Genomic DNA, 25,736 nt, shown 5'->3' on the forward strand with positions numbered 1-25,736 from the left:
CAGCTCCCAGTGAGATCAACACAGAAGGCAGGTGATTTCTGCATTTCCAACTGTGGTTCCCAGATCATCTCATTGGGACTGGTTGGACAGTGGGTGCAGCCCATGGAGGGTGAGCAGGGTGGGGAGTTGCCTCACCTGGGAAATGCAAGGAGTCAGGGGATCTAACTCCCTGAGCCAAGGGATGCCATGAGAGACTGTATTGGGGGGAATGGTGCACTCCCGCCCAGATACTGCATTTTTCCCATGATCTTCACAACCAGCAGACCAGGAGATTCCCTCCAGTGCCTATGTCACAAAGGCCTTGGGTTTCAAGCACAAAACTGGGCAGCCATTTGTGCAGACACTGAGCTAGCTGCAGACACTGAGCTAGCTGCAGACACTGAGCTAGCTGCAGGAGTTTTTTTCTTTTTTTCATATCCCAGTGGAACGTGGAACACCAGTGAGACAGAACCATTCACTCCCCTGGAAAGGGGGCTGAAGCCAGGGAGCCAAGTGGTCTGGCTCAGCAGGTCCCACAGAGTCCAAGCTAAGATCCACTGGCTTGAAATTCTTGCTGCTAGTACAGCAGTCTGAGGTCAACCTGGGATGCTGGAGCTTAGTGGGGGGAGGGCCAACTGCCATTGCTGAGGCTTGAGTAGGCAATTTTACCCTTACAGTGTAAACACAGCTGACAGGAAGTTTGAAATGGGCAGAAGCCACCACAGCTAAACAAGGCCATTGCAGCCAGACTGCCTCTCTAGAGTCCTCCTCTCTGGGCAGGGCATCTCTGAAAAAAAGGCAGCAGCCCCAGTCAGGAACTTGCAGATAAAATCCCCATCTCCCTGAGACAGAGCACCTGGGAATAGGGGCAGCTCTGGGCACAGCTTCAGCAGACTTAAGTGTCCCTGCCTGATGGCTCTGAAGACAGCAGCGGATCTCCCAGCACAGTCTTTGAGCTCCAATAAGGGACAGACTGCCTCCTCAAGACGGTCCCTGACCTCGTGTATCCTGGCTGGGAGACACCTCCCAGTAGGGGTGCACAAACACCTCATAGAGGAGAGCTCTGGCTGGCATCTGGCAGGTTCCTCTTTGGAATGAAACTTCCAGAGGAAGGAACAGGCAGTAATCTTTTCTGTTCTGCACCTCCCCTGGTGATACCCAGGCAAACAGTCAGGAGTGGACCTGCAACAAACTCCAGCAGATCGGCAGCAGAGGTGCCTGACTATTAGAAGAAAAACTAACAAAGAGAAAGGAATAGTATCAACATCAAGAAAAAGGACATCCACTCAGAGACCCCATCCAAAGGTCACCAACATCAAAGACCAAAGGAATAGTATCTACATCAACAAAAAGTACATCCACAGAGCAACCCTATCCTAAGGTCATCAACATCAAAGACCAAAGGTAGATAAATCCACAAAGATGGGGAGACACCAGAACAAAAAGGCTGAAAATTCCAAAAACCAGAACTCCTCTTCTCCTCCAAAAGATCACAACTCCTCACCAGCAAGGGAACAAAACTGGACAGAGAATGAGTTTGAAGAATTGACAGAAGTAGGCTTCAGAAGGTGGGTAATAATAAACTCCTTCAAGCTAAAGGAGCATGTTCTAACCAAATGCAAAGAAGCTAAGAACTTTGAAAAAACATTAGAGGAATTGCTAACTAGAATAACCAGTGTAAAGAAGAACATAAATGACCTGATGAAGCTGAAAAACACAGCACGAGAACTTCATGAGTCATACACAAGTATCAATAGACAAATCGACCAAGCAGAAGAAAGGATACAAGAGATTGAAGATCAACTCAATGAAATAAATCAAGAAGACAAGATTAGAAGAAAAAGGGTGAAAAGAAACAAACAAAGCCTCCAATAAATATGGGACTATGTGAAAAGATCAAATCTATGTTTGACAGGTGTACCTGAAAGTGATGGGGAGAATGGAACCAAGTTAGAAAACACTCTTCAGGATATTATCCAAGAGAACTTCCCCAATTTAGCAAGGCAGGCCAACATTCAAATTCAAGAACTACCAAGAACACCACAAAGATACTCCTGGAGAAGAGCAACCCCAAGACATATAATCAACATATTCACCAAGTTTGAAATGAAGGAATAAATTTTAAGAGCAGCTAGAGAGAAAGGTCCGGTTACCCACAAAGGGAAGCTCATCAGACTAACAGTGGACCTCTTGGCAGAAGCCCTACAAACCAGAAGAGAGTGGAAGCCAATATTTAACATTCTTGAGGAAAAGAATGTTCAACCTAGAATTTCATGTCCAGCCAAACTAAGCTTCATAAGTGAAGGAGAAATGAAATTATTTACAGACAGGCAAATGCTGAGGGATTTTGTCACCACCAGGCCTGCCTTAAAAGAGTGCCTGAAGGAAGCACTAAACATGAAAAGGAAAAACCAGTAGCAGCCACTGCAATAACATACCACAATAAAAGACCAACAACACTGTGAAGAAACCGCATCAACTAATGTGCAAAATAACCAGCTAGCATCACGATGACAGGATCAAATTCACACATAACAATATTAACCTTAAATGTAAATGGCCTAAATGCCCCCAATTAGAAGAGACAGACCAGCAAATTGGATAAAGAGTCAAGACACTTCGGTGTGCTGTAATCAGGAGGCCCATCTCACATGCAAAGACACACATAGGCTCAAAATAAAGGGATGGAGGAATATTTACAAAGCAAATGGAAAGCAAAAAAAAAAAAAAAAAATAGCAGGGGTTGCAATCGAAGTCTCTGATTAAAAAAAGACTTTAAACCAACAAAAATTAAAAGAAACAAAGAAGGGCATTACATAATGGTAAACAGATCAATGAAACAGGAAGAGCTATCTATCCTAAATATATATGCATCCAATACAGAAGCACCCAGATTCAGAAAGCAAGTTTTTAGAGACCTACAAGGAGGCTTAGACTCCCACACAATAATAGTGGGAGACTTAAACACTCCACTATCAATATTAGACAGATCAATGAGAGAGAAAATTAACAAGGATAACCAGAACTTGAACTCAGCTCTGGACCAAGAAGACCTAATAGACATCTACAGAACTCTCCACCCTGAATCAACAGAATATGCATTCTTCTCAGCACCACATCCCACTTATTCTAAAATTGACCACATAACTGGAAGTAAAACACTCCTCAGCAAATGCAAAAGAATGGAAATCATAACAAATAGTCTCTCAGACCACAGTGCAATCAAATTAGAACTCAGGATTAAGAAACTCACTCAAAACCGGTCAACTACATGGAAACTGAACAACCTGCTCCTGAATGATTACTGGATAAATAACGAAATTAAGGGAGAATAAAGACTTTTTTTAAACCAATGAGAACAAAGACACAATGTATCAGAATCTCTGAAACACATTTAAAGCAGTGTGTAGAGGGAAATTTATAGCACTAAATGCCCACAAGAGAAAGCAGGAAAGATCTAAAATTGACAACCTAACATCACAATAAAAAAGAACTAGAGAAGCAAGAGCAAACACTTTCAAAAGCTAGCAGAAGACAAGAAATAACTAAGATCAGAGCAGAACTGAAGGAGATACAGACACGAAAAACCCTTCAAAAAAAATCAATGAATCTAGGAGCTGGTTTTATGAAAAGATCAACAAAATAGATAGACCACTAGCCAGACTAATAAAGAAGAATGGAGAGAAAAAGCAAATAGACGCAAAAAAAGATAAAGGGGATATCACCACTGAATCCACAGAAATACAAACTACCATCAGAGAATATTATAAACACCTCTATGCAAATAAACTTGAAAATCTAGAAGAAATGGAAAATTCCTGGACACATACTCCCTCCCAAGACCAAACCAGGAAAAAGTTAAATCCCTGAATAGACCAATAATAAATTCTGAAATTGAGGCAGTAATTAATACCCTACCAACCAAAAAAAAGTCCAGGACCAGATGGATTCACAGCCTAATTTCATCAGAAGAAAAAAAAGGAGCTGCTACCATTCCTTCTGAAACTATTCCAAACAATACAAAAAGAGAATCCTCCCTAACTCGTTTTGTCAGGCCAGCATTATCCTGATACCAAAACCTGACAGAGATATGACCAAAAAAGAAAATTTCAGGCCAATATCCCTAATGAACATAGATGCAAAAATCCTCAATAAAATACTGGCAAACCAAATTTAGCATCACATCAAAAAGCTTATCCAGCACGATCAAGTCAGCTTCACCTCTGGGATGCAAGGCTGGTTCAACATATGCAAATCAATAAACGTAATCCATTGGATAAACAGAACCAATTACAAAAAAATCACATGATTATCTCAATAGATGCAGAAAAGGTCTTCAACAAGATTCAAAAAGTCTTCAACAAGATTCAAAAGCCTTTCATGTTAAAAACTCTCAATAAACTAGGTATGGATGGAATGTTTCTCAAAATAATAAGAGGTATTAATGACAAATCCACTGTCAATATCATGCTGAATGGGCAAAAACTGGAAACATTCCCTTTGAAAACCAACACAAGACAAGGATGCCCTTTCTCACCTCTCCTATTCAACATAGTATTGGAAGTTCCAGCCAGGGCAATCAGTCAAGAGAAAGAAATAAAAGGTATTAAATTAAGAGGGTGTCAAATTGTCTCTGATTGCAGATGACATGATTGTATATTTAGAAATCCCCATCGTCTCAGCCCAAAATCTCCTTAAGCTGATAAGCAAATTAAGCAAAGTCTCAGCATACAAAATCAATGTGAAAAAATCACACGCACTTCTATACACCAATAACAGAAAAACAGAGAACCAAATCATGAGGGAACTCCCATTTGCAATTGCTACTAGGAGAATAAAATGGAATACAACTTAGAAGGGATGCGAAGGACCTCTTCAAGGAGAACTACAAACCACTGCTCAACAAAATAAGAGAGGACACAAACAAATGGAAAAACATTCCATGCTCGTGGATAGGAAGAACCAATGTTGTGAATATGGCCATACTCCCCAAAGTAATTCATAGAGTCAATGTTATTCCCATCAAGCACCGTTGACTTTATTCACAGAATTGGAAAAAAAATACTTTAAATTTCATATGGAACCAAAAAAGAGCCCGCATAACCAAGACAATCCTAAGCAAAAAGAACAAAGCTAGAGGCATCACGCTACCTGACTTCAAACTATACTAGAAGGCTACAGTAACAAAAACAATATGGTACTGGTAAAAAGCAGATACGTAGACCAATGAAAAAGAACAGAGGCCTCAGAAATGATACCATACATCTACAACCATCTGATCTTTGATAAAATTGACAAAAACAAGCAATGGGGAAGGATTCCTTATTTAATAAAATGGTGTTGGGAAAACTGGCTAGCCATATGCAGAAAGATGAAACTGGATCCCTCCCTTACACCTTATACAAAAATTAACTAAAAATGGATAAAGACTTAAACGAAAGACCCCAAGTCATAAAAACCCTAAAAGAAAACCAAGGCAATACCATTCAGAACATAAGCATGGGCACAGACTTCATGACTCAAACACAAAAAGCAATGGCAACAAAAGCCAAAATTGACAAATGCGATTTAATTAAACAAAAGTGCTTCTGCACAGCAAAAGAAACTATCATCAGAGTGAACAGGCAACCTACAGAATGGGAGAAAATTTTTGCAATCTATCCATCTGACGAAGGGCTAATATCCAGAATCTACAAAATCTTAAACAAATTTACAAGAAAAAACAAAGAACCCCATCAAAAAGTAGACAAAGTATTTTACCAGACAGTTCTCAAAAGAAGACATTTATGCAGCCAACAAACATATGAATAAAAGCTCATCATCACTGGTCATTAGAGAAATGCAAATCAAACCACAATGAGATTCCATCTCATGCCATTTGGAATGGTGACTATTAAAAAGTCAGGAAACAACAGATTCTGGGGAGGGTGTGGAGAAATAGGTACGCTTTTACACTGTTGATGGGAGTGTAAATTAGTTCAACCTTTGCAGAAGACAGTGTGGTGATTCCTCAAGGATTTAGAACTAGAAATACCATTTGACCCAGGCATTCCATTACTGCGTATATACCCAATGTATTATAAATCATTCTACTATAAAGACACATGCACACATATGTTTACTGAGGCATTGTTCACAACAGCAAAGACTTAGAACCAAACCAAATGTCCATCAGTGATAGGCTGTATAGAGAAAATATGGCACATATACACTATGGAATACTATGCAGTCATAAAAAAGGTTGAGTTCATGTTCTTTGCAGGGACATGAATGAAGCTATAAATCATCATTCTCAGCAAACACAGAAAAAGAAAACCAAACACCTCATGTCCCTACTCATAAGTGGGAGTTGAAAAATGAGAACACATGGACACGGGGTTGGGGGCATCACACACCAGGTCCTGTTGGGGAGTGGGGGGTGGGGGATGGATAGCATCAAGAGAAATACCTAATGTAGATGATGGGTTGATGGGTGCAGCAAACCACCATGGCACGTGTATACCTATGTCACAAACCTGCATGTTCTGCACAGGTACCCCAGAACTTAAATAAAAAATAAAAAGCAGGTGTTACTGAGGCTGCAAAAAAAGGGAGGATATACCTATTAGGAGATAGGTATATCTCCTAATGCTAGTATATTTATATACTGTTGGTGGGAATGCAAATTAATTCACTCACTGTGGAAAGCAGTTTGGAGATTTCTCAAAGAGTTTAAAACAGAACTACAATTTAATCCAGCAATCCTCTTACTGTGTATATATCCAAAAGAAAATAAATCGTTCTACCAAAAAGATATCTGCATTTGTGTATTCATTGCAGCCCTGTTCAAAATAGCAAAGACAGGGAATCAACCTAGGTGCTCATCAACTATCGACTGGATAAAGCAAAAGTGTTACATACACACCATGAAGTGTTACACAGGCTTAAAAAAGAATAAATTTATGTTTTTTTGCAGCAACATGGATGCAGCTGAAGGCCATTGTTATAAGCAAATTAATGCAGGGATGGAAAAACAGATACCACATGTTCTCTCTTATAACTGGAAGCTAACAACCAGGTACATATGGTAACAAAGATGGGAATGATAGACACTAGAGACTCTCAAAGAAATGAAGGGGAAACAGAGACAGTGATTGAAAATCAACGTATCAAGTACTGTGTTCACCCCTTGGGAAATAAAATCATTAGAAGCCCAAACCTCAGCATCACACCATATACCCATGTAACTAACCTGCGCATGTACTTCCTGAATCTAAAACTTGAAAAAAAAAATAAAATATTTTAAAACTGTATGTTTTAAATGTACAGTGTAATTTATATATATATATACACATTGTGAATTTATAACCACAACCAAGCTAATTAACATATATATTATCTCAAACAGTTACCTTTTTGTGATAAGGACATTTAAGATCTATTCTCGGCAAATTAAAGTATACAAAATAGTGTTATCCACTAGAGTTGCTATGCTGTACAATACATCTACAACTTATTCACTCTTCATATCTAAAACTCTGTACCCTTCTCCAATTTTTCCCCATTTTTCTCACCCTCAGCCCATGGCAGCTACCTTTCTACTGTTTCTATGTGCTTGAATTTTTTAGTTTCCCCATATAAATAAGATCATGCAACATTTATCTTTATGTTTCTGTCTTCTATCACTTAACATAATGCCCTCTAGGTTTTTCCATGTTGCTGCAAATGACATGATTTCTGTCTTTTGTAAGTCTGAATAATATTTCTTTTCTTCCTTTATTATTATTGTACTTTAAGGTTTAGAGGACATGTGCACAACGGGAAGATTTGTTACATACGTATACATGTGCCATGTTGGTGTGCTGCACCCATTAACTCGTCACTTAGCATTAGGTATATCTCCTAATGCTATCCGTCCCCCCTCCCCCCACCCCACAACTGTCTCTGGTGTGTGATGTTCCCCTTCCCATGTCCATGTGTACTCATGGTTCAATTCCCACCTATGAGTGAGAACATGCAGTGTTTGGTTATTTGTCCTTGCAATAGTTTGCTGAGAATTATGGTTTCCAGCTTCATCCATGTCCCTACAAAGGACATGAACTCATCATTTTTATGGCTGCATAGTATTCCATGGTGTATATGTGCCACATTTCCTTAATCCAGTCTATAATTGTTGGACTTTTGGGTTGGTTCCAAGTCTTTGCTATTGTGAATAGTGCCGCAATAAGTATACATGTGCATGTGTCTTTATAGCAGCATGATTTATAATCCTTTGGGTATATACCCAGTAATGGGATGGCTGGGTCAAATGGTATTTCTAGTTCTAGATCCCTGAGGAATCGCCACTCCAACTTCCACAATGGTTGAACTAGTTTCCAGTCCCACCAACAGTGTAAAAGTGTTCCTAATTCTCCACATCCTCTCCAGCATCTGTTGTTTCCTGACTTTTTAACTATCGCCATTCTAAGTGGTGTCAGATGGTATCTCATTGTGGTTTTGATTTGTATTTCTCTGATGGCCAGTGATGATGGGGATTTTTTCCTGTGTTTTTTGGCTGCATAAATGTCTTCTTTTCAGAAGTGTCTATTCATGTCCTTTGCCCACGTTTTGATGGGGTTGTTTGATTTTTCTTGTAAATTTGTTTGAGTTCACTGTAGATTCTGGATATTAGCTCTTTGTCAGATGAGTAGGTTGCAAAAATTTTCTCCCATTTTGTAGGTTGCCTGTTCACTCTGATGATATTTTCTTTTGCTGCACAGAAGCTCTTTAGTTTAATTAGTTCCAATTTGTCAATTTTGGCTTTTGTTGACATTGCTTTGGGTGTTTTAGACATGAAGTCCTTGCCCATGCCTATGACATGAATGGCATTGCCTAGGTTTTCTTCTATGGTTTTTATGGTTTTAGGTCTAAATTTCAAGTCTTCAATCCATCTTGAATTAATTTTTGTATAAGGTGTAAGGAAGGGATCCAGTTTCAGCTTTCTACATATGGCTAGCCAGTTTTCCCAGCACCATTTATTAAATAGGGAATCCTTTCCCTATTTCTTGTTTTTGTCAGGTTTGTCAAAGACCAGATAGTTGTAGATATGAGGCATTATGTCTGAGGGCTTTGTTCTGTTCCATTGGTCTATCTCTATGTTTTGCTACCAGTACCATGCTGTTTTGGTTACTGTAGCCTTGTAGCATAGTTTGAGGTCAGGTAGCATGATGCCTCCAGCTTGTTCTTTTAGCTGAGGGTTTACTTGGAAATCTGGGCCCTTTTTTGGTTCCATACAAACTTCAAAGTAGTTTTTTTTTCCAATTCTTTGAAGAAAGTCATTGGTAGCTTGATAGGGATGGCATTGAATCTATAAATTACCTTGGGCAGTATGGCCATTTTCATGATATTGATTCTTCCTACCAATGAGCACAGAGTGTTCTTCCATTTGTTTGTATCCTCTTTTATTTCATTGAGCAGTGTTTTGTAGTTATCTTTGAAGAGTTCCTTCACATCCCTTGTAAGTTGGATTCCTAGGTATTTTATTCTCTCTGAAGCAATTGTGAATGGGATTTCACTCATGATTTGGCTCTCCATTTGTCTGTTATTGGTGTATAAGAATACTTGTGATTTTTGCACATTGATTTTGTATCCTGAGACTTTGCTGAATTTGCTTATAAGCTTCAGGAGATTTGGGGCTGAGATGATGGGGTTTTCTAGATATACAATCATGTCATCTGCAAACCTGGAAAATTTGATTTCCTCTTTTCCTAATTGAATGCCTTTTATTTCCCTCACATGCCTGATTGCCCTGGCCAGAACTTCCAACAATATATTGAATAAGAGTGGTGAGAGAGGGCATCCCTGTCTTGTGCCGATTTTCAAAGGGTATGCTTCCAGTTTTTGCCCACTAAGTATGATATTGGCTGTGGGTTTGTCATAGATAGCTCTGATTATTTTTGAGATAAGTCCCAACAGTATCAAATTTATTGAGAGTTTTTAGCATGAAGGGTTGTAAATAAAGATGTTCTTTGAAATCAACGAGAACAAATACACAACATACCAGAATCTCTAGGACACATTCAAAGCAGTGTGTAGAGGGAAATTTATAGCACTAAATGCCCAGAAGAGAAAGCAGGAAAGATCTAAAATTGACACCCTAACATCACAATTAAAAGAACTAGAGAAGCAAGAGCAAACACAATCAAAAGCTAGCAGAAGACAAGAAATAATTAAGATCAGAGCAGAACTGAAGGAAATAGAGACACAAATATACCTTCAGAAAAACAATGAATCCAGGAGCTGGCTTTTTGAAAAGATCAACAAAATTGATAGACTGCTAGCAAGACTAATAAAGAAGAAAGGAGAGAAGAATCAAATAGATGCAATAAAAAGTGACAAAGGGGATATCACCACCAATCCCACAGAAATACAAACTACCAACAGAGAATACTGTAAACACCTCTATGCAAATAAACTAGAAAATCTAGAAGAAATGGATAAATTCCTCGACAAATACACCCTCCCAAGACTAAATCAAGAAGAAGCTGAATATCTGAATAGACTAATAACAGGTTCTTAAATTGAAGCAATAATTAATAGCTTACCAACCAAAAAAATTCCAGGACCAGATGGATTCACAGCTGAATTCTACCAGAGGCAGAAGGAGGAGCTTGTACCATTCCTTCTGAAACTATTCCAATCAATAGAAAAAGAGGGAATCCTCCCTAACTCTTCTTATGAGGCCAGCATCATCCTGATACCAAAGCCTGGCAGAGACATAACAAAAAAAAGAGAATTTTAGACCAATATCCTTGATGAACATTGATGCAAAAATCCTGAATACAATACTGGCAAACCGAATCCAGCAACACATCAAAAAGCTTATCCACCATGATCAAGTGGGCTTCATCCCTGTGTTGCAAGGCTGGTTCAACATATGAAAATCAATAAAAGTAATCCAGCATATAAACAGAACCAAAGACAAAAAAAACACGATTATTTCAATAGATGCAGAAAAGGCCTTTGAAAAATTCAACAACACTTCATGCTAAAATCTCTCAATAAATTAGGTACTGATGGGACGTATCTCAAAATAATAAGAGCTATCTATGACAAACCCACAGCCACTATCATACTGAATGGACAAAAACTGGAAGCATTCCCTCTGAAAATCGGCAGAAGACAGGGATGCTCTCTCTCACCACTCCTGTTCTGTGTTGGAAGTTCTGACCAGGGCAAACAGGCAGGAGAAGGAAATCAAGGGTATTCAATTAAGAAAAGAGGAAGTCAAATTGTCCCGGTTTGCAGATGACATGATTCTATATCTGGAAAACACCATCGTCTCAGCCCAAAATCTCCTTAAGCTTATAAGCAACTTCAGCAAAATCTCAGGATACAAAATCAATGTGCAAGAATCACAAGCATTCTTATACACCAATAACAGACAAACAGAGAGCCAAATCATGAGTGAAATCCCATTCACAATTGCTTCACAGAGAATAAAATACCTAGGAATCCAACTTACAAGGGACGTGAAGGACTTCTTCAAGGAGAACGACAAACCACTGCTTAATGAAATAAAAGATGATACAAACAAATGGAAGAACATTCCATGCTCATGGGTAGGAAGAATCAATATCATGAAAATAGCCATACTTCCCAAGGTAATTTATAGATTCAATGCCATCCCCATCAAACTACCAATGACTTTCCTCACAGAATTGGAAAAAACTACTTTAAAGTTCATATGGTACCAAAAAAGAGCCTGTATTGCCAAGCCAATACTAATCCAAAAGAACAAAGCTGGAGGCATCACACTACTTGACTTCAAACTATACTACCAGGCTACAGTAACCAAAACAGCATGGTACTGGTACCAAAAGAGAGAGATAGACCAATGGAACAGAACAGAGTCCTCAGAAATAATGCCGCATATCTTCAACCACCTGATCTTGACAAACTTGACAAAAGCAAGCAATGGGGAAAGGATTCCCTATTTAATAAATGGTGCTGGGAAAACTGGCTAGCCATATGTAGAAAGCTGAAACTGGATCCCTTCCTTACACCTTTTACAAAAATTAATTCAAGATGGATTAAAGACTTAAATGTTAGACCTAAAACCATGAAAACCCTTGAAGAAAACCTAGGCAATACCATTCAGGACATAGGCATGGGCAAGGACTTCATGTCTAAAACACCAACAGCAATGGCAACGAAAGTTAAAATTGACAAAGGGGATCTAATTAAACTAAAGAGCTTCTGCACAGCAAAAGAAACTTCCATCAGAGTGAACAGGCCACCTACAGAATGGGAGAAAATTTTCGCAACCTACTCATCTGACAAAGGGCTAATATCCAGAATCTACAATGAACCCAAACAAATTTACAAGGAAAAAACAAACAACCCCATCAACAAGTGGGTGAAGGATATGAACAGACACTTCTCAAGAGAAGACATTTATAATTGCCATTCTAACTGGTGTGAGATGGTGTCTCACTGTGGTTTTGATTTGCATTTCTCTGATGGCCAGTGATGATGAGCATTTTTTCATGTGTCTTTTGGCTTCATAAATGTCTTCTTTTGAGAAGTGTCTGTTCATATCCTTCACCCACTTTTGATGGGTGGGGGATGGGGGAGGGATAGCATTAGGAGATATACCCAAAGCTAAATGGTGAGTTAATGGGTGCAGCACACCAGCATCGCACATGTATGCATATGTAACTAACCTGCACATTGTGCACATGTACCCTAAAACTTAAAGTATAATAATAATAAAAAAAGAAGACATTTATGCAGCCAAAAAACACATGAAAAAATGCTCATCATCACTGGCCATCAGAGAAATGCAAATCAAAACCACAATGAGATACAATCTCACACCACTTAGAATGGCAATCATTAAAAAGTCAGGAAATAACAGGTGCTGGAGAGGATGTGGAGAAATAGGAACACTTTTACACTGTTGGTGGGACTGGAAACTAGTTCAACCATTGTGGAAGTTGGTGTGGTGATTCCTCAGGGATCTAGAACTAGAAATACCATTTGACCCAGCCATCCCATTACTGGGTATATACCCAAAGGATTATAAATCATGCTGCTATAAAGACACATGCACACGTATGTTTATTGTGGCACTATGCACAATAGCAAAGACTTGGAACCAACCGAAATGTCCAACAATGATAGAGTGGATTAAGAAAATGTGGCACATATGTACTATGGAATACTATGCAGCCATAAAAACTGATGAGTTCATGTCCTTTGTAGGGATATGGATGAAGCTGGAAACCATCATTCTCCGCAAAGTATCACAAGGACAAAAAACCAAACATCACATGTTCTCACTCATAGGTGGGAATTGAACAAAGAGAACACATGGACACAGGAAGGGGAACATCACACACCAGGGACTGTTGTGGGGTGGGGCAGGGGGGAGGGATTGCATTAGGAGATATACCTTATGCTAAATGATGAGTTAATTGGTGCAACACACCAACATGGCACATGTATACATATATAACAAACCTGTATGTTGTACACATGTACCCTAAAACTTAAAGTATAATAATAATAATAATAATAAAAAGAGCCCATGTGCTTTAAGGTTGCTGTTGTTTTTATTCTTTATCAGTCTAGGTAGGACTTTATCAGTTTTGTGATATTTTTGAAGAATTAGCTTTTATTTTTGCTAATTTCCACCATTGTTTTTCTGTTTACAATTTTATTGACTCTGCTCTAATTAACTTTGTTCTGCCTGTTTTGAGTTTATTTTATTCTTCCTTTTCAAGTTTTTTGAGGTAGAGTCATGGATTACTGATTTCAGATTTATTCTGAAGTAAGCATTAAGTGCTATAATTTTAATCTTTTTAAAGAGAATACATTTACTTAAAGACATACAACAGTGGTATACACACAGTATAGATTTGATACATATTAGCTATTATCATCACATAGGCACAGTCCATAATTTTGTTTGCTGATACTCTGCCTCTCTGTACACTGAGAAGAGAGCTGTACCAAATATGTTTTCCCTTAATGGTTTATTTTATTACTTCTATTAATGTCCCACTACACAAAAATTAAGAATGTAAGAGTAGTTAAAAGGAAGTTTATGCATACACATTCAGCATTATTTTCTTAAAACAATCTGCTTTAAGGCTTGGAGTTGAAGAATAAATTGTGCCTAGAAGAGTCGACCTCGATTATTTCCTGTGTGCTCTGAATATCTTCTCTGTTATGGTTATTAGTTTTCAGATTGCATAGAAATATAGCTTGCATAGCAGCAAGCAGTAATCAGTACCTAGAGAAAGAGTGCACGTCTCTTCTAAAGGGATTTCTCCACGTTTTTTTAAATTGTAACTTTTACTATAGGTTCAAGGGTACACGTGCAGGTTTGCTATATAGGTAAATTGTGTGTCACAGGCGTATGGAGTACAGATTGTTTCATGACCCACGTGATAAGCATAGTACCCAATAGGTAGTTTTCTTTTTTCTTTTTGTTTTTTATTATACTTTAGGTTTTAGGGTACATGTGCACAACGTGCAGGTTTGTTACATATGTATACATGTGCCATGTTGGTGTGTTGCACACATTAACTCGTCATTTAGCATTAGGTATATCCCCTAATGCTATCCCTCCCCCTCTCCCCACCCCACAACAGGCCCTGGTGTGTGATCTTCCCCTTCCTGTGTCCATGTGTTTTCATTGTTCAATTCCCACCTATAAGTGAGAACATGCCGTGTTTGGTTTTTTGTCCTTGCAATAGTTTACTGACAATGATGGTTTCCAGCTTCATCCATATCCCTGCAAAGGACATGAACTCATCATTTTTTATGTCTGCATAGTATTCCATGGTGTATATGTGCCACATTTTCTTAATCCAGTCTATCACTGTTGGACATTTGGGTTGGTTCCAAGTCTTTGCTATTGTTAACAGTGCCAAAATAAACATACGTGTGCATGTGTCTTTATAGCAGCATGTTTTATAATCCTTTGGGTATACACCCAGTAATGGGATGGCTGGGTCAAATGGTATTTCCGGTTCTAGATCCTTGAGGAATCGCCACACTGACTTCCACAAGGGTTGAACTAGTTTACAGTCCCACCAACAGTGTAAAAATATTCCTATTTCTCCACATCCTCTCCAGCACCTGTTGTTTCCTGACTTTTAATGATTGCCATTCTAAGTGGTGTGAGATGGTATCTCATTGTGGTTATAATTTGCATTTCTCTGATGGCCAGTGATGATGAGCATTTTTTCATGTATCTTTTGGCTGCATAAATGTCTTCTTTTGAGAAGTGTCTGTTCATATCCTTCACCCACTTGTTGATGGGGTTGATTTTTTCTTGTAAATTTGTTTGAGTTCATTTTAGATTCTGGGTATTAACCCTTTGTCAGATGAGTAGATTGCAAAAATTTTCTCCCTTTCTGTAGGTTGCCTGTTCACTCTGATGGTGGTTTCTTTGCTGTGCAGGAGCTCTTTAGTTTAATTAGATCCCACTTGTCAATTTTGGCTTTTGCTGCCACTGCTTTTGGTGTTTTAGACATGAAGCTCTTGCCCATGCCTATGTCCTGAATGTTATTGCCTAGGTTTTCTTCTAGGGTTTTTATGGTTTTAGGTCTAAAATTTAAATCTTTAATCCATCTTGAATTAATCTTTGTATAATGTATAAAGAAGGGATGCAGTTTCAGCTTTCTACGTATGGCTAGCCAGTTTTCCCAGCACCATTTATTAAATAGGGAATCATTTCCCCATTTCTTGTTTTTGTCAGTTTTGTCAAAGATCAGATAGTTGTAGATATGTGGCATTATTTCTGAGGGATCTGTTCTGTTCCATTGGTCTATCTGTCCGTTTTGGTACCAGTACCATGCTGTTTTGGTTACTGTAGCCTGGTAGTATAGTTTGAAGTCAGGTAGCGTGATGCCTCCAGTTTTGTTCTTTTGGCTTGGTATTGACTTGGCAATGCAGGCTCTTTTTTGGTTCCATATGAACTTCAAAGTAGTTTTTTCCAATTCTGTGAAGAAAGTCATTGGTAGCTTGATGGGGATGGCATTGAATCTATAAATTACCTTGGGAAGTATGGCCATTTTCATGATATTGATTCTTCCTACCCATGAGCACGGAATGTTCTTCCATTTGTTTTTATCCTCTTTTATTTCACTGAGCAGTGGTTTGTCGTTCTCCTTGAAGAGGTCCTTCATGTCCCTTGTAACTTGGATTCCTAGGTATTTTATCCTCTTTGAAGCAATTGTGAATGGGAGTTCACTCATGATTTGACTTTCTGTTTGTTATTGGTGTATAAGAATGCTTGTGATTTTTGCACATTGATTTCGTATCCTGAGACTTTGCTGAAGTTGCCTATCAGCTTAAGGAGATTTTGTGCCCAGATCATGGGGTTTTCTAGATATACAATCATGTCATCTGCAAACAGGGACAATTTGACTTCCTCTTTTCCTAATTGAATGCCCTTGATTTCCTTCTCCTGCCTGATTGCCCTGGTCAGAACTTCCAACACTATGTTGAATAGGAGTGGTGAGAGAAGGCATCCCTGTCTTGTGCCAGTTTTGAAAGGGAATGCTTCCAGTTTTTGCCAATTCCATATCATATTGGCTGTGGTTTTGTCATAGATAGCTCTTATTATTTTGAGATACTTCCCATCAATACCTAATTTATTGAGAGTTTTTAGCATGAAGGGTTGTTGAATTTTGTCAAAGGTCTTTTCTGCATCTATTGAGATAATCATGTGGTTTTTGTCGTTGGTTCTGTTTGTATGCTAGATTACATTTATTGATTTTCATGTATTGAACCAGCCTTGCATCCCAGGGATGAAGCCCACTTGATCATGGTGGATAAGCTTTTTGATGTGCCGCTGGATTCGGTTTGCCAGTATTTTGTTGAGGATTTTTGCATTGTTGTTCATTGGGGATATTTGTCTATAATTCTCTTTTTTTGTTGTGTCTCTGCCAGGCTTTGGTATCAGGATTATGCTGGCCTCATAAAATGACTTAGGGAGGTTTCCCTGTTTTTCTATTAATTGGAATAGTTTCTGAAGGAATGGTACCAGCTCCTCCTTGTACCTCTGGTAGAATTTGGCTGTGAATCCATCTGGTCCTGGATATTTTTTGGTAAGCTATTAATTATTCCCTCAATTTCAGAACCTGTTGTTGGTCTATTCAGAGACTCAACTTCTTCCTGGTTTAGTCTTGGGAGAGTGTATGTGTCGAGGAATTTATCCATTTCTTCTAGATTTTCTAGTTTATTTGAATAGAGTTTTTTATAGTATTCTCTGATGGTTGTTTGTATTTCTGTGGGATCGGTGGTGATATCCCCTTTATCATTTTTTATTGCATCTATCTGATTCTTCTTTGTTTTCTTCTTTATTAATCTTGCTAGTAGTCTATCAATTTTGTTGATCTTTACAAAAAGGCAGCTCCTGGATTCGATGATTTTTTGAAGGGTTTTTTTGTGTCCCTATCTCCTTCAGTTCTCCTCTGATCTTAGTTATATCTTGTCTTCTGCTAGCTTTTGCTTGTGTTTACTCTTTCTTGTCTAGTTCTTTTAATTGTGATGTTAGGGTGTCAATTTTAGATCTTTCCTGCTTTTTCCTGTGGGCATTTGGTGCTATATATTTCCCTCTACACATGGCTTTGAATGACTCTAAACCCCAAATCAACAGAAAATATGTTCTTTTCAGCACCACACCACACCTATTCCAAAATTGACCACATAGTTGGAAGTAAAGCACTCCTCAGCAAATGTAAAGGAACAGAAATTATAACAAACTGTCTCTCAGACCACAGTGCAATCAAACTAGAACTCAGGATTAAGAAACTCACTTAAAACCGCTCAACTACATGGAAACTGAACAATCTGCTCCTGAATGACTACTGGGTACATAACGAAATGAAGGCAGGAATAAAGATGTTCTTTGAAACCAATGAGAACAAAGACACAACATACCAGAATCCCAATAGGTAGTTTTTTGATCCTCAACTTCCTCTCTCACTCTGTCCTCAACTGGGCCCCAGTGTCTGTTCTTTTTTTTTTCTTTTTTCCATGTACTAAGTGTTTAGCTCCCACTTATAAGTGAGAACATGCAGTATTTGTTTTTCTGTTCCGTGTTCCTATTCTTCAAAAACATCACTAAACTGATAAAGTCCTACCTAGATTGATAAAGCTGGAGTATAATGGCCTCCAGCTCCATCCATGCTGGTGCAAAAGACATGATCTCGTTCTTTATTATGGTTATGTATTATTCCATGGTGTAACAGTTCCACATTTTAGTCTACCATTGATGAGCATGTAGTTTGATTCCATGTCTTTGCTATTGTGAATAATGCTGCGAGGAACATATGAGTGCCTGTGTCCCTGTGATTGAACAATTAATATTCCTTTGGACATATACCTAATAATGGGATTGCTAGGTCAAGTGGTCATTGTGCTTTGAATTTCTTGAGAAATTGCCAGATTGCTTTCCACAATGGCTGAACTGTGTTACATTTCCACGGGCAGTGTAAAAGCATTCTCTTTTCTCGTCACCCTTACGAGCATCTGTTATTTTTTTAACTTTTTAAGAGTAGTCATTCTGACTTGTTTGAGTGGGTATCTTATTGTGGTTTTGATTTGCATTCCTGTAATGATTAATGATGTTTAGCATTTTTTCATATGCTTCTTGGCCATGTTTCTATCTTCTTTGAAAAATTGGTTGTTCATGTCCTTTTCTCACTTTTTAATGGAGTTGTTTGTTTTTTGCTTAGTGATTAGTTTAAGTTCCTTTTGAATTCTGGATATTAGGCCTTTGTTGGTTGCATAGTTCACAAATATTTTATCTCATTCTACATATTGTCTGTTTTCTCTGTTGATAGTTCATTTTGCTGTGCAGATACTCTTCATTTTAATTACATCTCATTTGTCAATATTTGTGGTCATTGCAAATGCTTTTGGCATCTTCATGATGAAATCCTCGCCATGTTCTGTCCAGAATGGTATTTCCTAGGATATCTTCCAGAGTTTTTCTAATTTTAGGTTTTACATTTAGGTCTTCAATCCACCTTGAGTCGAATTCCATATATGGTGTAAGGAAGGGGTCCAGTATCAACCTTGTGCATATGGCTAGCCAGTTGTCCTAGCAGCATTTGTTGACTAGAGATTTTTTCCTTCATTGCTTTTGTTGACTGTGTCAAAAATCAGATTTTTGTTGATATGTTGCATTATTTCCGGCCTCTCTATTCTGTTCCATTTGTCTATATGTCTGTTTTTGTGCCAGTATTGTGCAGTTTTTGTTACTGTAGCCTTGTACAGTTTGAAGTCATGTAATGTGATGCCTCCATTGTTGTTCTTTTTGCCTAGTATTGCCTTTGTTACTCAGACTATTTTTTGTTTCCGTAAAGGTTCTAAAATATTTTTTTCTAAATCTGTGCAGAATGGAAGTCTGATGTGAGTAGCATTAAATCTGTAAATTACTTTGGGCAGTATGAATATTTTAACAATGTTGATTCTTCCTATCCATGAGCATGGACTGTTTTTCCATGTTTGTATTAGCTCTGATTTCTTTGAGCAGTGTTTTGTGATTCTTGCTGTAGATATCTTAAACCTCCCTGGTTAGCTATAACTAGGTATTTTATTTTTTTCACAGCTAATGTGAATGAGATTGCACTCTTTATTTGTCTCTCAACTTAGTTTTCTTTTTGATGTATAGGAATGCTACTGATTTTTGTATATTCATTTTGTATTCTGAAACTTTCCTGAAGTTGTTTATCAGATCAAGGAGATTTTGGGTGGAGACTATGGGGTTTTCTAAATATCGAATTATATTATCTACAGACAGAGAGTTTTATTTTCTGTCTTTCTATTTGGATCTCTTTATTTCTTTCTCTTCTCTGATTGCGCTGATCTGAATTTCCAGTATTATATTGAATAGTTGAGATAGAGGGCGTCTTTGTCTTATTCCAGTTTACAAGGGAAATGCTTCCAGGTTTTGCCAATTCAATACGTTGTTGGCTTTGGGTTTTTCGTAGACGGCTCTTATTATTTTGAAATATGTTCCTTCAATAACTAGTTCGTTGATGGTTTTCAACTTGAAGGGATGCTTTATTTTATGAAAAGCCTTTTCTGCATCTATTGAGATAATCACGTGTTTTTTGTTTTTAGTCCCAGTCATGTGATGAATCACATTTTATTATTTTTTCATGTTGAATCAACCTTCATTCTCAGAATAAAGATTACTTAATCATGGTGGATTAACTTTTTGATACACTGCTGGATTCAGTTTGCTAGTATTTTTTTAAGGATTTTTGCATCTATGTGAATCAAAAATATTGGCTTGAAGTTTTCTTTTTGGCTGTGCCTCTGTCAGGTTTTTGTATCAGTATAATGCTGACCTGAAAGAATGAATCAGAGAGGAATCCCTCCTCCTCAATCTTTTGGAATAGTTTTAGTACGAATGATACCAGCTCTTCTTTATAAATCTGGTAGAATTTGGCTGTGAATTCATCTGATACTGGGCTTTTTCTGGTTGGTACGCTTTTTTATTACTGATTCCATTTTGGAAATATTTATTGCTGTGTTCAGAAAATTAATTTCTTCCTGGTTCATTCTTGGGAGGTTGTTTATTTCCAGGAATTTATCTGTTTCTTTTAGGTTTTCTAGCTTATGTGCATAAGGGGTTCCTAGTAGTCTGTGAGGGTTTTTTCTTTTTTTTTTTTTACTTCTGTGGGGTTGGTGGCCAAGTCAAATTTGCCATTTCTGATTGTGCTTATTTGGTTCTTCTTTCTTTTTTTCCTGATTAGTCTAGCTATCTATATATCTTATGAATTGTTTCAAAGAACCAACTCCTTGAATCATTGATAGTTAGTTTGTATGTTTTTTAACATTTCAGTTTCCTTCATGTCAGCTCTGATTTTGGTTATTTCATGTTTTCTTCTAGCTTTGAAATTGGTTTTCTTTTGTTTCTCTGGTTTCTTTGGTGCAATGTATTGGTCTGTTTTCACACTGCTATGAAGAAATACCAGAGACTGGGTAATTTATAGAGGTTTAATTCACTCACAGTTCTGTGTGGCTGGTGAGGCCTCAGGAAACCTAACTTCATTGCTAAAGACACCGCTTCCTTTCACAGGGCAACAGGAGAGAGAATAGGTGCCCACTGAAGAGGCAAGCCCCTTATAAGACCAGGTGATTTTGTGAGAACTCACTCACTATCATGAGAACAGCATGAAGGTAACCATTCCCAAAAGATTAATTACCTCCCATCAGGTCCCTCCCATGACACGTGGTGATTATGGGAACCACAATTCAAGATGAGATTTGGGTGGGGACACGGACAAACCATATCATTCCACCCCTGCTCCTTCCAAATATCATGTCCTCACAATTCATAACACAATCATGCCCTTCCAACAGTCCCCCAAAATCTTAACTAATTCCAGCATGAACTTAAAAGTCCAAGTCCAAAGTCTCATCAGAGACAAGGCAAGTCCTTCTGCCTATGAAACTGTAAAATTAAAAGCAAATTAGTTACTTACTAGATACAGTAGAGGTACAGGCATTGGTCAAACACACCCATTCCAAGTGAAAAAAAAAAATTGGCCGAAGCAAAGAGGCTACAGGACTTATGCAAGTCAGAAATCCAATAGGGCAGTCATTAAATCTTAAAGTTTCAAAATGATCTCCTTTGACTCTGTCTCACATCCAGGGCACACTGATGCAAGAGATGAGCTCCCATGGCCTTGGGCAACTCTCCTCCTGTGGCTTTGCAAGGTACAGCTCCCCTCTGGGCTGCTTTTATGGGCTGAAGTTGAGTGTCTGCAGCTTTTCCTGGTACATGGTGCAAGTTTTCAGCGGATCTACAATTCTGGGGTTGGGAGGATGGTGGCTCTCTTGTCACAGGTCCACTAGGCAGTGCCCCAGTGGGGACTCTCTGTGAGGGTTCCAACCTCACATTTCTGTTCTGCACTGCCCTAGCAGAGTTTCTCCATGATAGCTCCGCCCTGGCAATAAATTTCTTCCTGGACACCCAGGCCTTTCCATGCATACTCTGAAATCTAGGCAGGAAGTTCCCAAACCTCATGCCTGTGGGCCTAGCACCACATGGAAGTTGTCAAGGCTTGGAGCTTGCACCCTCTGAACCAATGGCTTGAGCTATATGTTGGCTTGTTTTAGCCATGGCTATAACAGCTGGAATGCAGAGCACCAGGGCCCTGGACCCAACCCAGGAAACTATTTTTCTCTCCTTGGACTTTGAGCCTGTGATGGGGGGGGGCTGCTGTGAAATTCTCTGTCATGCCCTGGAGACATTTTCCCAATTATCTTGGTGATTACCTTTAGGCTCCTCATTACTCACGCAAATTGCAGCCAGGTTTAATTTCTTACCAGAAAATGAGGTTTTATTTTCTATTGCATAATCCGGCTAGAAATTTTCCAAACTTTTATACTCTGCTTCCTCTTGAAAGCTTTGCCCTTTAGAAATTTATTTCACCAGATACCCTAAATCATATCTCTCAAGTTCAAAGTTCCACAGATCTCTGGGGCAACAGTAAAATGCTACCAGTCTCTTTGTATAGCAAGAGTGACGTTGACTCCAGTGTCCAGCAAGCTCCCCATTTCCATCAGAGACCACCTCAGCCTGCACTTCGTTGTCAATATCACTATCAGCATTTTGTTGAAGCCATTCAACAAGTCTCCAGGCAGTTCCAAACTTTTCCACATCTTTCTGTCTTATAAGACCTCCAAGTCTCTAGGAGGTTCCAAATTTTTCCACGTTTTTCTATCTTCTTCTAAGCCTTCCAAACTGTTCCACGCTCTGCCTGTTGTTCCCCAGTTCAAAAGTCATTTCCACATTTTTCGGTGTCTTTATAGCAAGACCCCACTCCTGGGAACAATTTGCTGTATTGGTTCATTCTCATGCTGCTATGAAAAAATACCTGAGGCTGGGTAATTTATAAAGAAAAGAGGTTTAATTGACTCAGAGTTCTGCATGGCTGGGGAGGCATCAGGAAACTTACAATTATGGCAGAAGGCACCTCTTTACAGGGTGACAGGGGAGAGAATAAGTGCAAAGTGAAAGGACAAGCCCTTTATAAAACCATCAGATTTCATGAGAACTCACTCACTATCATGAGAACACCACTCCCAAAAATCAATTACCTCCCACCAGGTTCTTTCCATGACATGTGGGGATTATGGGAACTATCATTCAAGATGGGATTTGGGTGGGGACACAGCCAAACTATATCAAATGTTAAGTTGTTAATATGAGATCTTTCTAATCTTTTGATATGAGCATTTAGTTCTATAACTTCCCTCTTATCATTGCTTTAGGTGTGTCCAAAAGATTCTGGTAAGTTTTAACTTTGTTCCATTTCAAAGAAATTTCTGACTTCTATCTTAATTTTATTGTTTACTCCAAAGTCATTGAGGGGCATGTTGTTTGATTTCCATGTAATTGTATGGTTTTGAAATAATTTTCTTAGGATTAATTTTTATTTTTATTGCACTGTGGTCTGAGATGATACTTGGTATGATTTTGTTTTTTTAAAAAATTGCTGAGGTTTGCTTAATGCTGATTGTGTGGTTGATTTTAGAGTATGTGCCATAAGCAGATGAAATAAAAAAAAATTTTGTTGTTTCTGGGTGGAGCATTCTGTAGATGTGGGATTTTTATTTTTTTATTTTTAATTTTTGCGAGTACATAGTAGGTTTATAAAATTATGGGGTATATGAGATGTTTTAATAAAGGCATGCTATGTGAAATAAGAACATCATGAAGAATGAAATATCTGTCCCCTCAAGCATTTACTTGTTAAGTTGGAAAAAATCCAATTAAACTCCAAGTTTAATTAAAAATTAAAAATTAATTTAAAAATTAAAATTAAAAATCCAATTAAACTCTAATTTTATTTAAAAATTCTAAGTTATTTAAAAATGTACAGTTAAGTTATATTTGACCATAGTCACTCTGCTGTCCTATCAAATAGGTCTTATTTATTTATGTATTTTATTTATCTATTTATCTATTTATCTTATCTATTTATTTATTTATTTATTTATCTATTTACTCTTTCTATTTTTGTTATATCCACTAACCATCCTACCTCTCTTCCAGCTCTCCACTATACTTCCCAGTATACTCTTCCCAGAGTAGAAGAAGTAAACATTCTTCTACTCTCTGTGTCCATGAGTTTAATTGTTTTGATTGTTAGATTCCACAAATAAGTGGAAACATGATATTTGTTTTTTTGTGCCTGGCTTATTTTACTTAACATAATGATCCCCAGTTTCATCCATGTTGTTGCAAATGACCAGATCTCATTCTTTTAATAGCTGAATAGTACTCCATTGTGTATATGCACCACATTTTCTTCATTCATTCATCTATTGATGGACACTTAGGTTACTTCCAAATCCTAGCTATTGTAAACAATGCTGCAACAAACATAGGAGTGCAGACATTTTTTGAAAATAGTGATTTTTTTTCTATTGAATATATTCTTTGTGGTGGAATTGCTGGATCATGTGGTAGCACAATTTTTAGTTTTGTGAGGATCCTCCAAACTGTTCCACATAATGGTGTAATAATTTACATTCCCAACAACAGGGTACAAGGGTTCTTTTTTCTCCATATTCTTATCAGCATTTGTTATTGCCTATCTTTGGGATTTAAGCCGTTTTCACTAAGGGGAGATGATATTTCATTGTAGTTTTGGTTTGCATTTCTCTGATGATCAATGATGTTGAGCACCTTTTCTTATGCCTGTTTGCCATTTGTATGTCTTCTTTTCAGAAATGTCTTTTCAAATCTCTTGCCCATTTTTATTATATTATTAATTTTTTTTCTATAGAGTTGTTTGAGTTCTTTATATAGTGTGGTTATTAATCCCTTGTCAGATGGGTAGTTTGCACATATTTTCTCCCACTCTGTGGGTTGTCTCTTCACTTTGTTGTTATTCTCCTTTGCTGTGCAAAAGCTCTTCAATTTGATGTGATCACATTTGTCTATTTTTGCTTTGGTTGCCTGGGCTTGCAGGGTATTGCTTAAGAAATCTTTGCCTAGACAACTGTTCTAGAGATTTTTCCTAATGTTTTCATGTAGCACTTTCATAGTTTGAAGTCTTAGATTTAAGTCTTTAATCCATCTTGATTCAATTTTTGTACATGGTGATAATGGATGTCTACTTTCATTCTTCTGCATATTGATATGCAATTTGCCCATCACCATTTATTGAAGAGATTGTCTTTTCCCCAGTGTATGTTCTTGGCAACTTTGTCAAAAACAAGTTCATTATAGGTGTGTGGATTTGATTCTCTGTTCCGTATTATGTTCCATTGTTCTCTACATCTGTTTTTATGCCAGTGCCATAATGTTTTGCCTACTATATAGCTCTATAGTGTAATGTAAAATCTGGTAATGTGATTCCACCTGTTTTGTTCTTTTTGTTCAGGATAGCTTTGGCCATTCAAGGTCTTTTGTGGTTCCATACAAATTTTAGGATTGCATTTTCTATTTCTTGTGAAGAATGTCATTGGTATTTTGGTAGGGATTGCATTGAATATGTAGACTGCTTTGGGTAGTATGAACATTTTAACAATATTGATTTTTTCAATCTCTGAACATAAAATATTTTCTTTTTTTATAAACTTCTCAATTTCTTTTATCGGTGTTTCATAGTTTTTATTACAGAGATCTTTTACACTTTTGGTTAATTCTTATGTATTTATCTGTGGCTATTGTAAATGGAATTATACTTCTTATGTCTACTGCGGATTGTTCACTGTTGGTGTATAGAAATGCTACTGATTTTTTG

Source organism: Pongo pygmaeus, chromosome X, assembly GCF_028885625.2.
Source record: "Pongo pygmaeus isolate AG05252 chromosome X, NHGRI_mPonPyg2-v2.0_pri, whole genome shotgun sequence".
Taxonomy (NCBI): domain Eukaryota; kingdom Metazoa; phylum Chordata; class Mammalia; order Primates; family Hominidae; genus Pongo; species Pongo pygmaeus.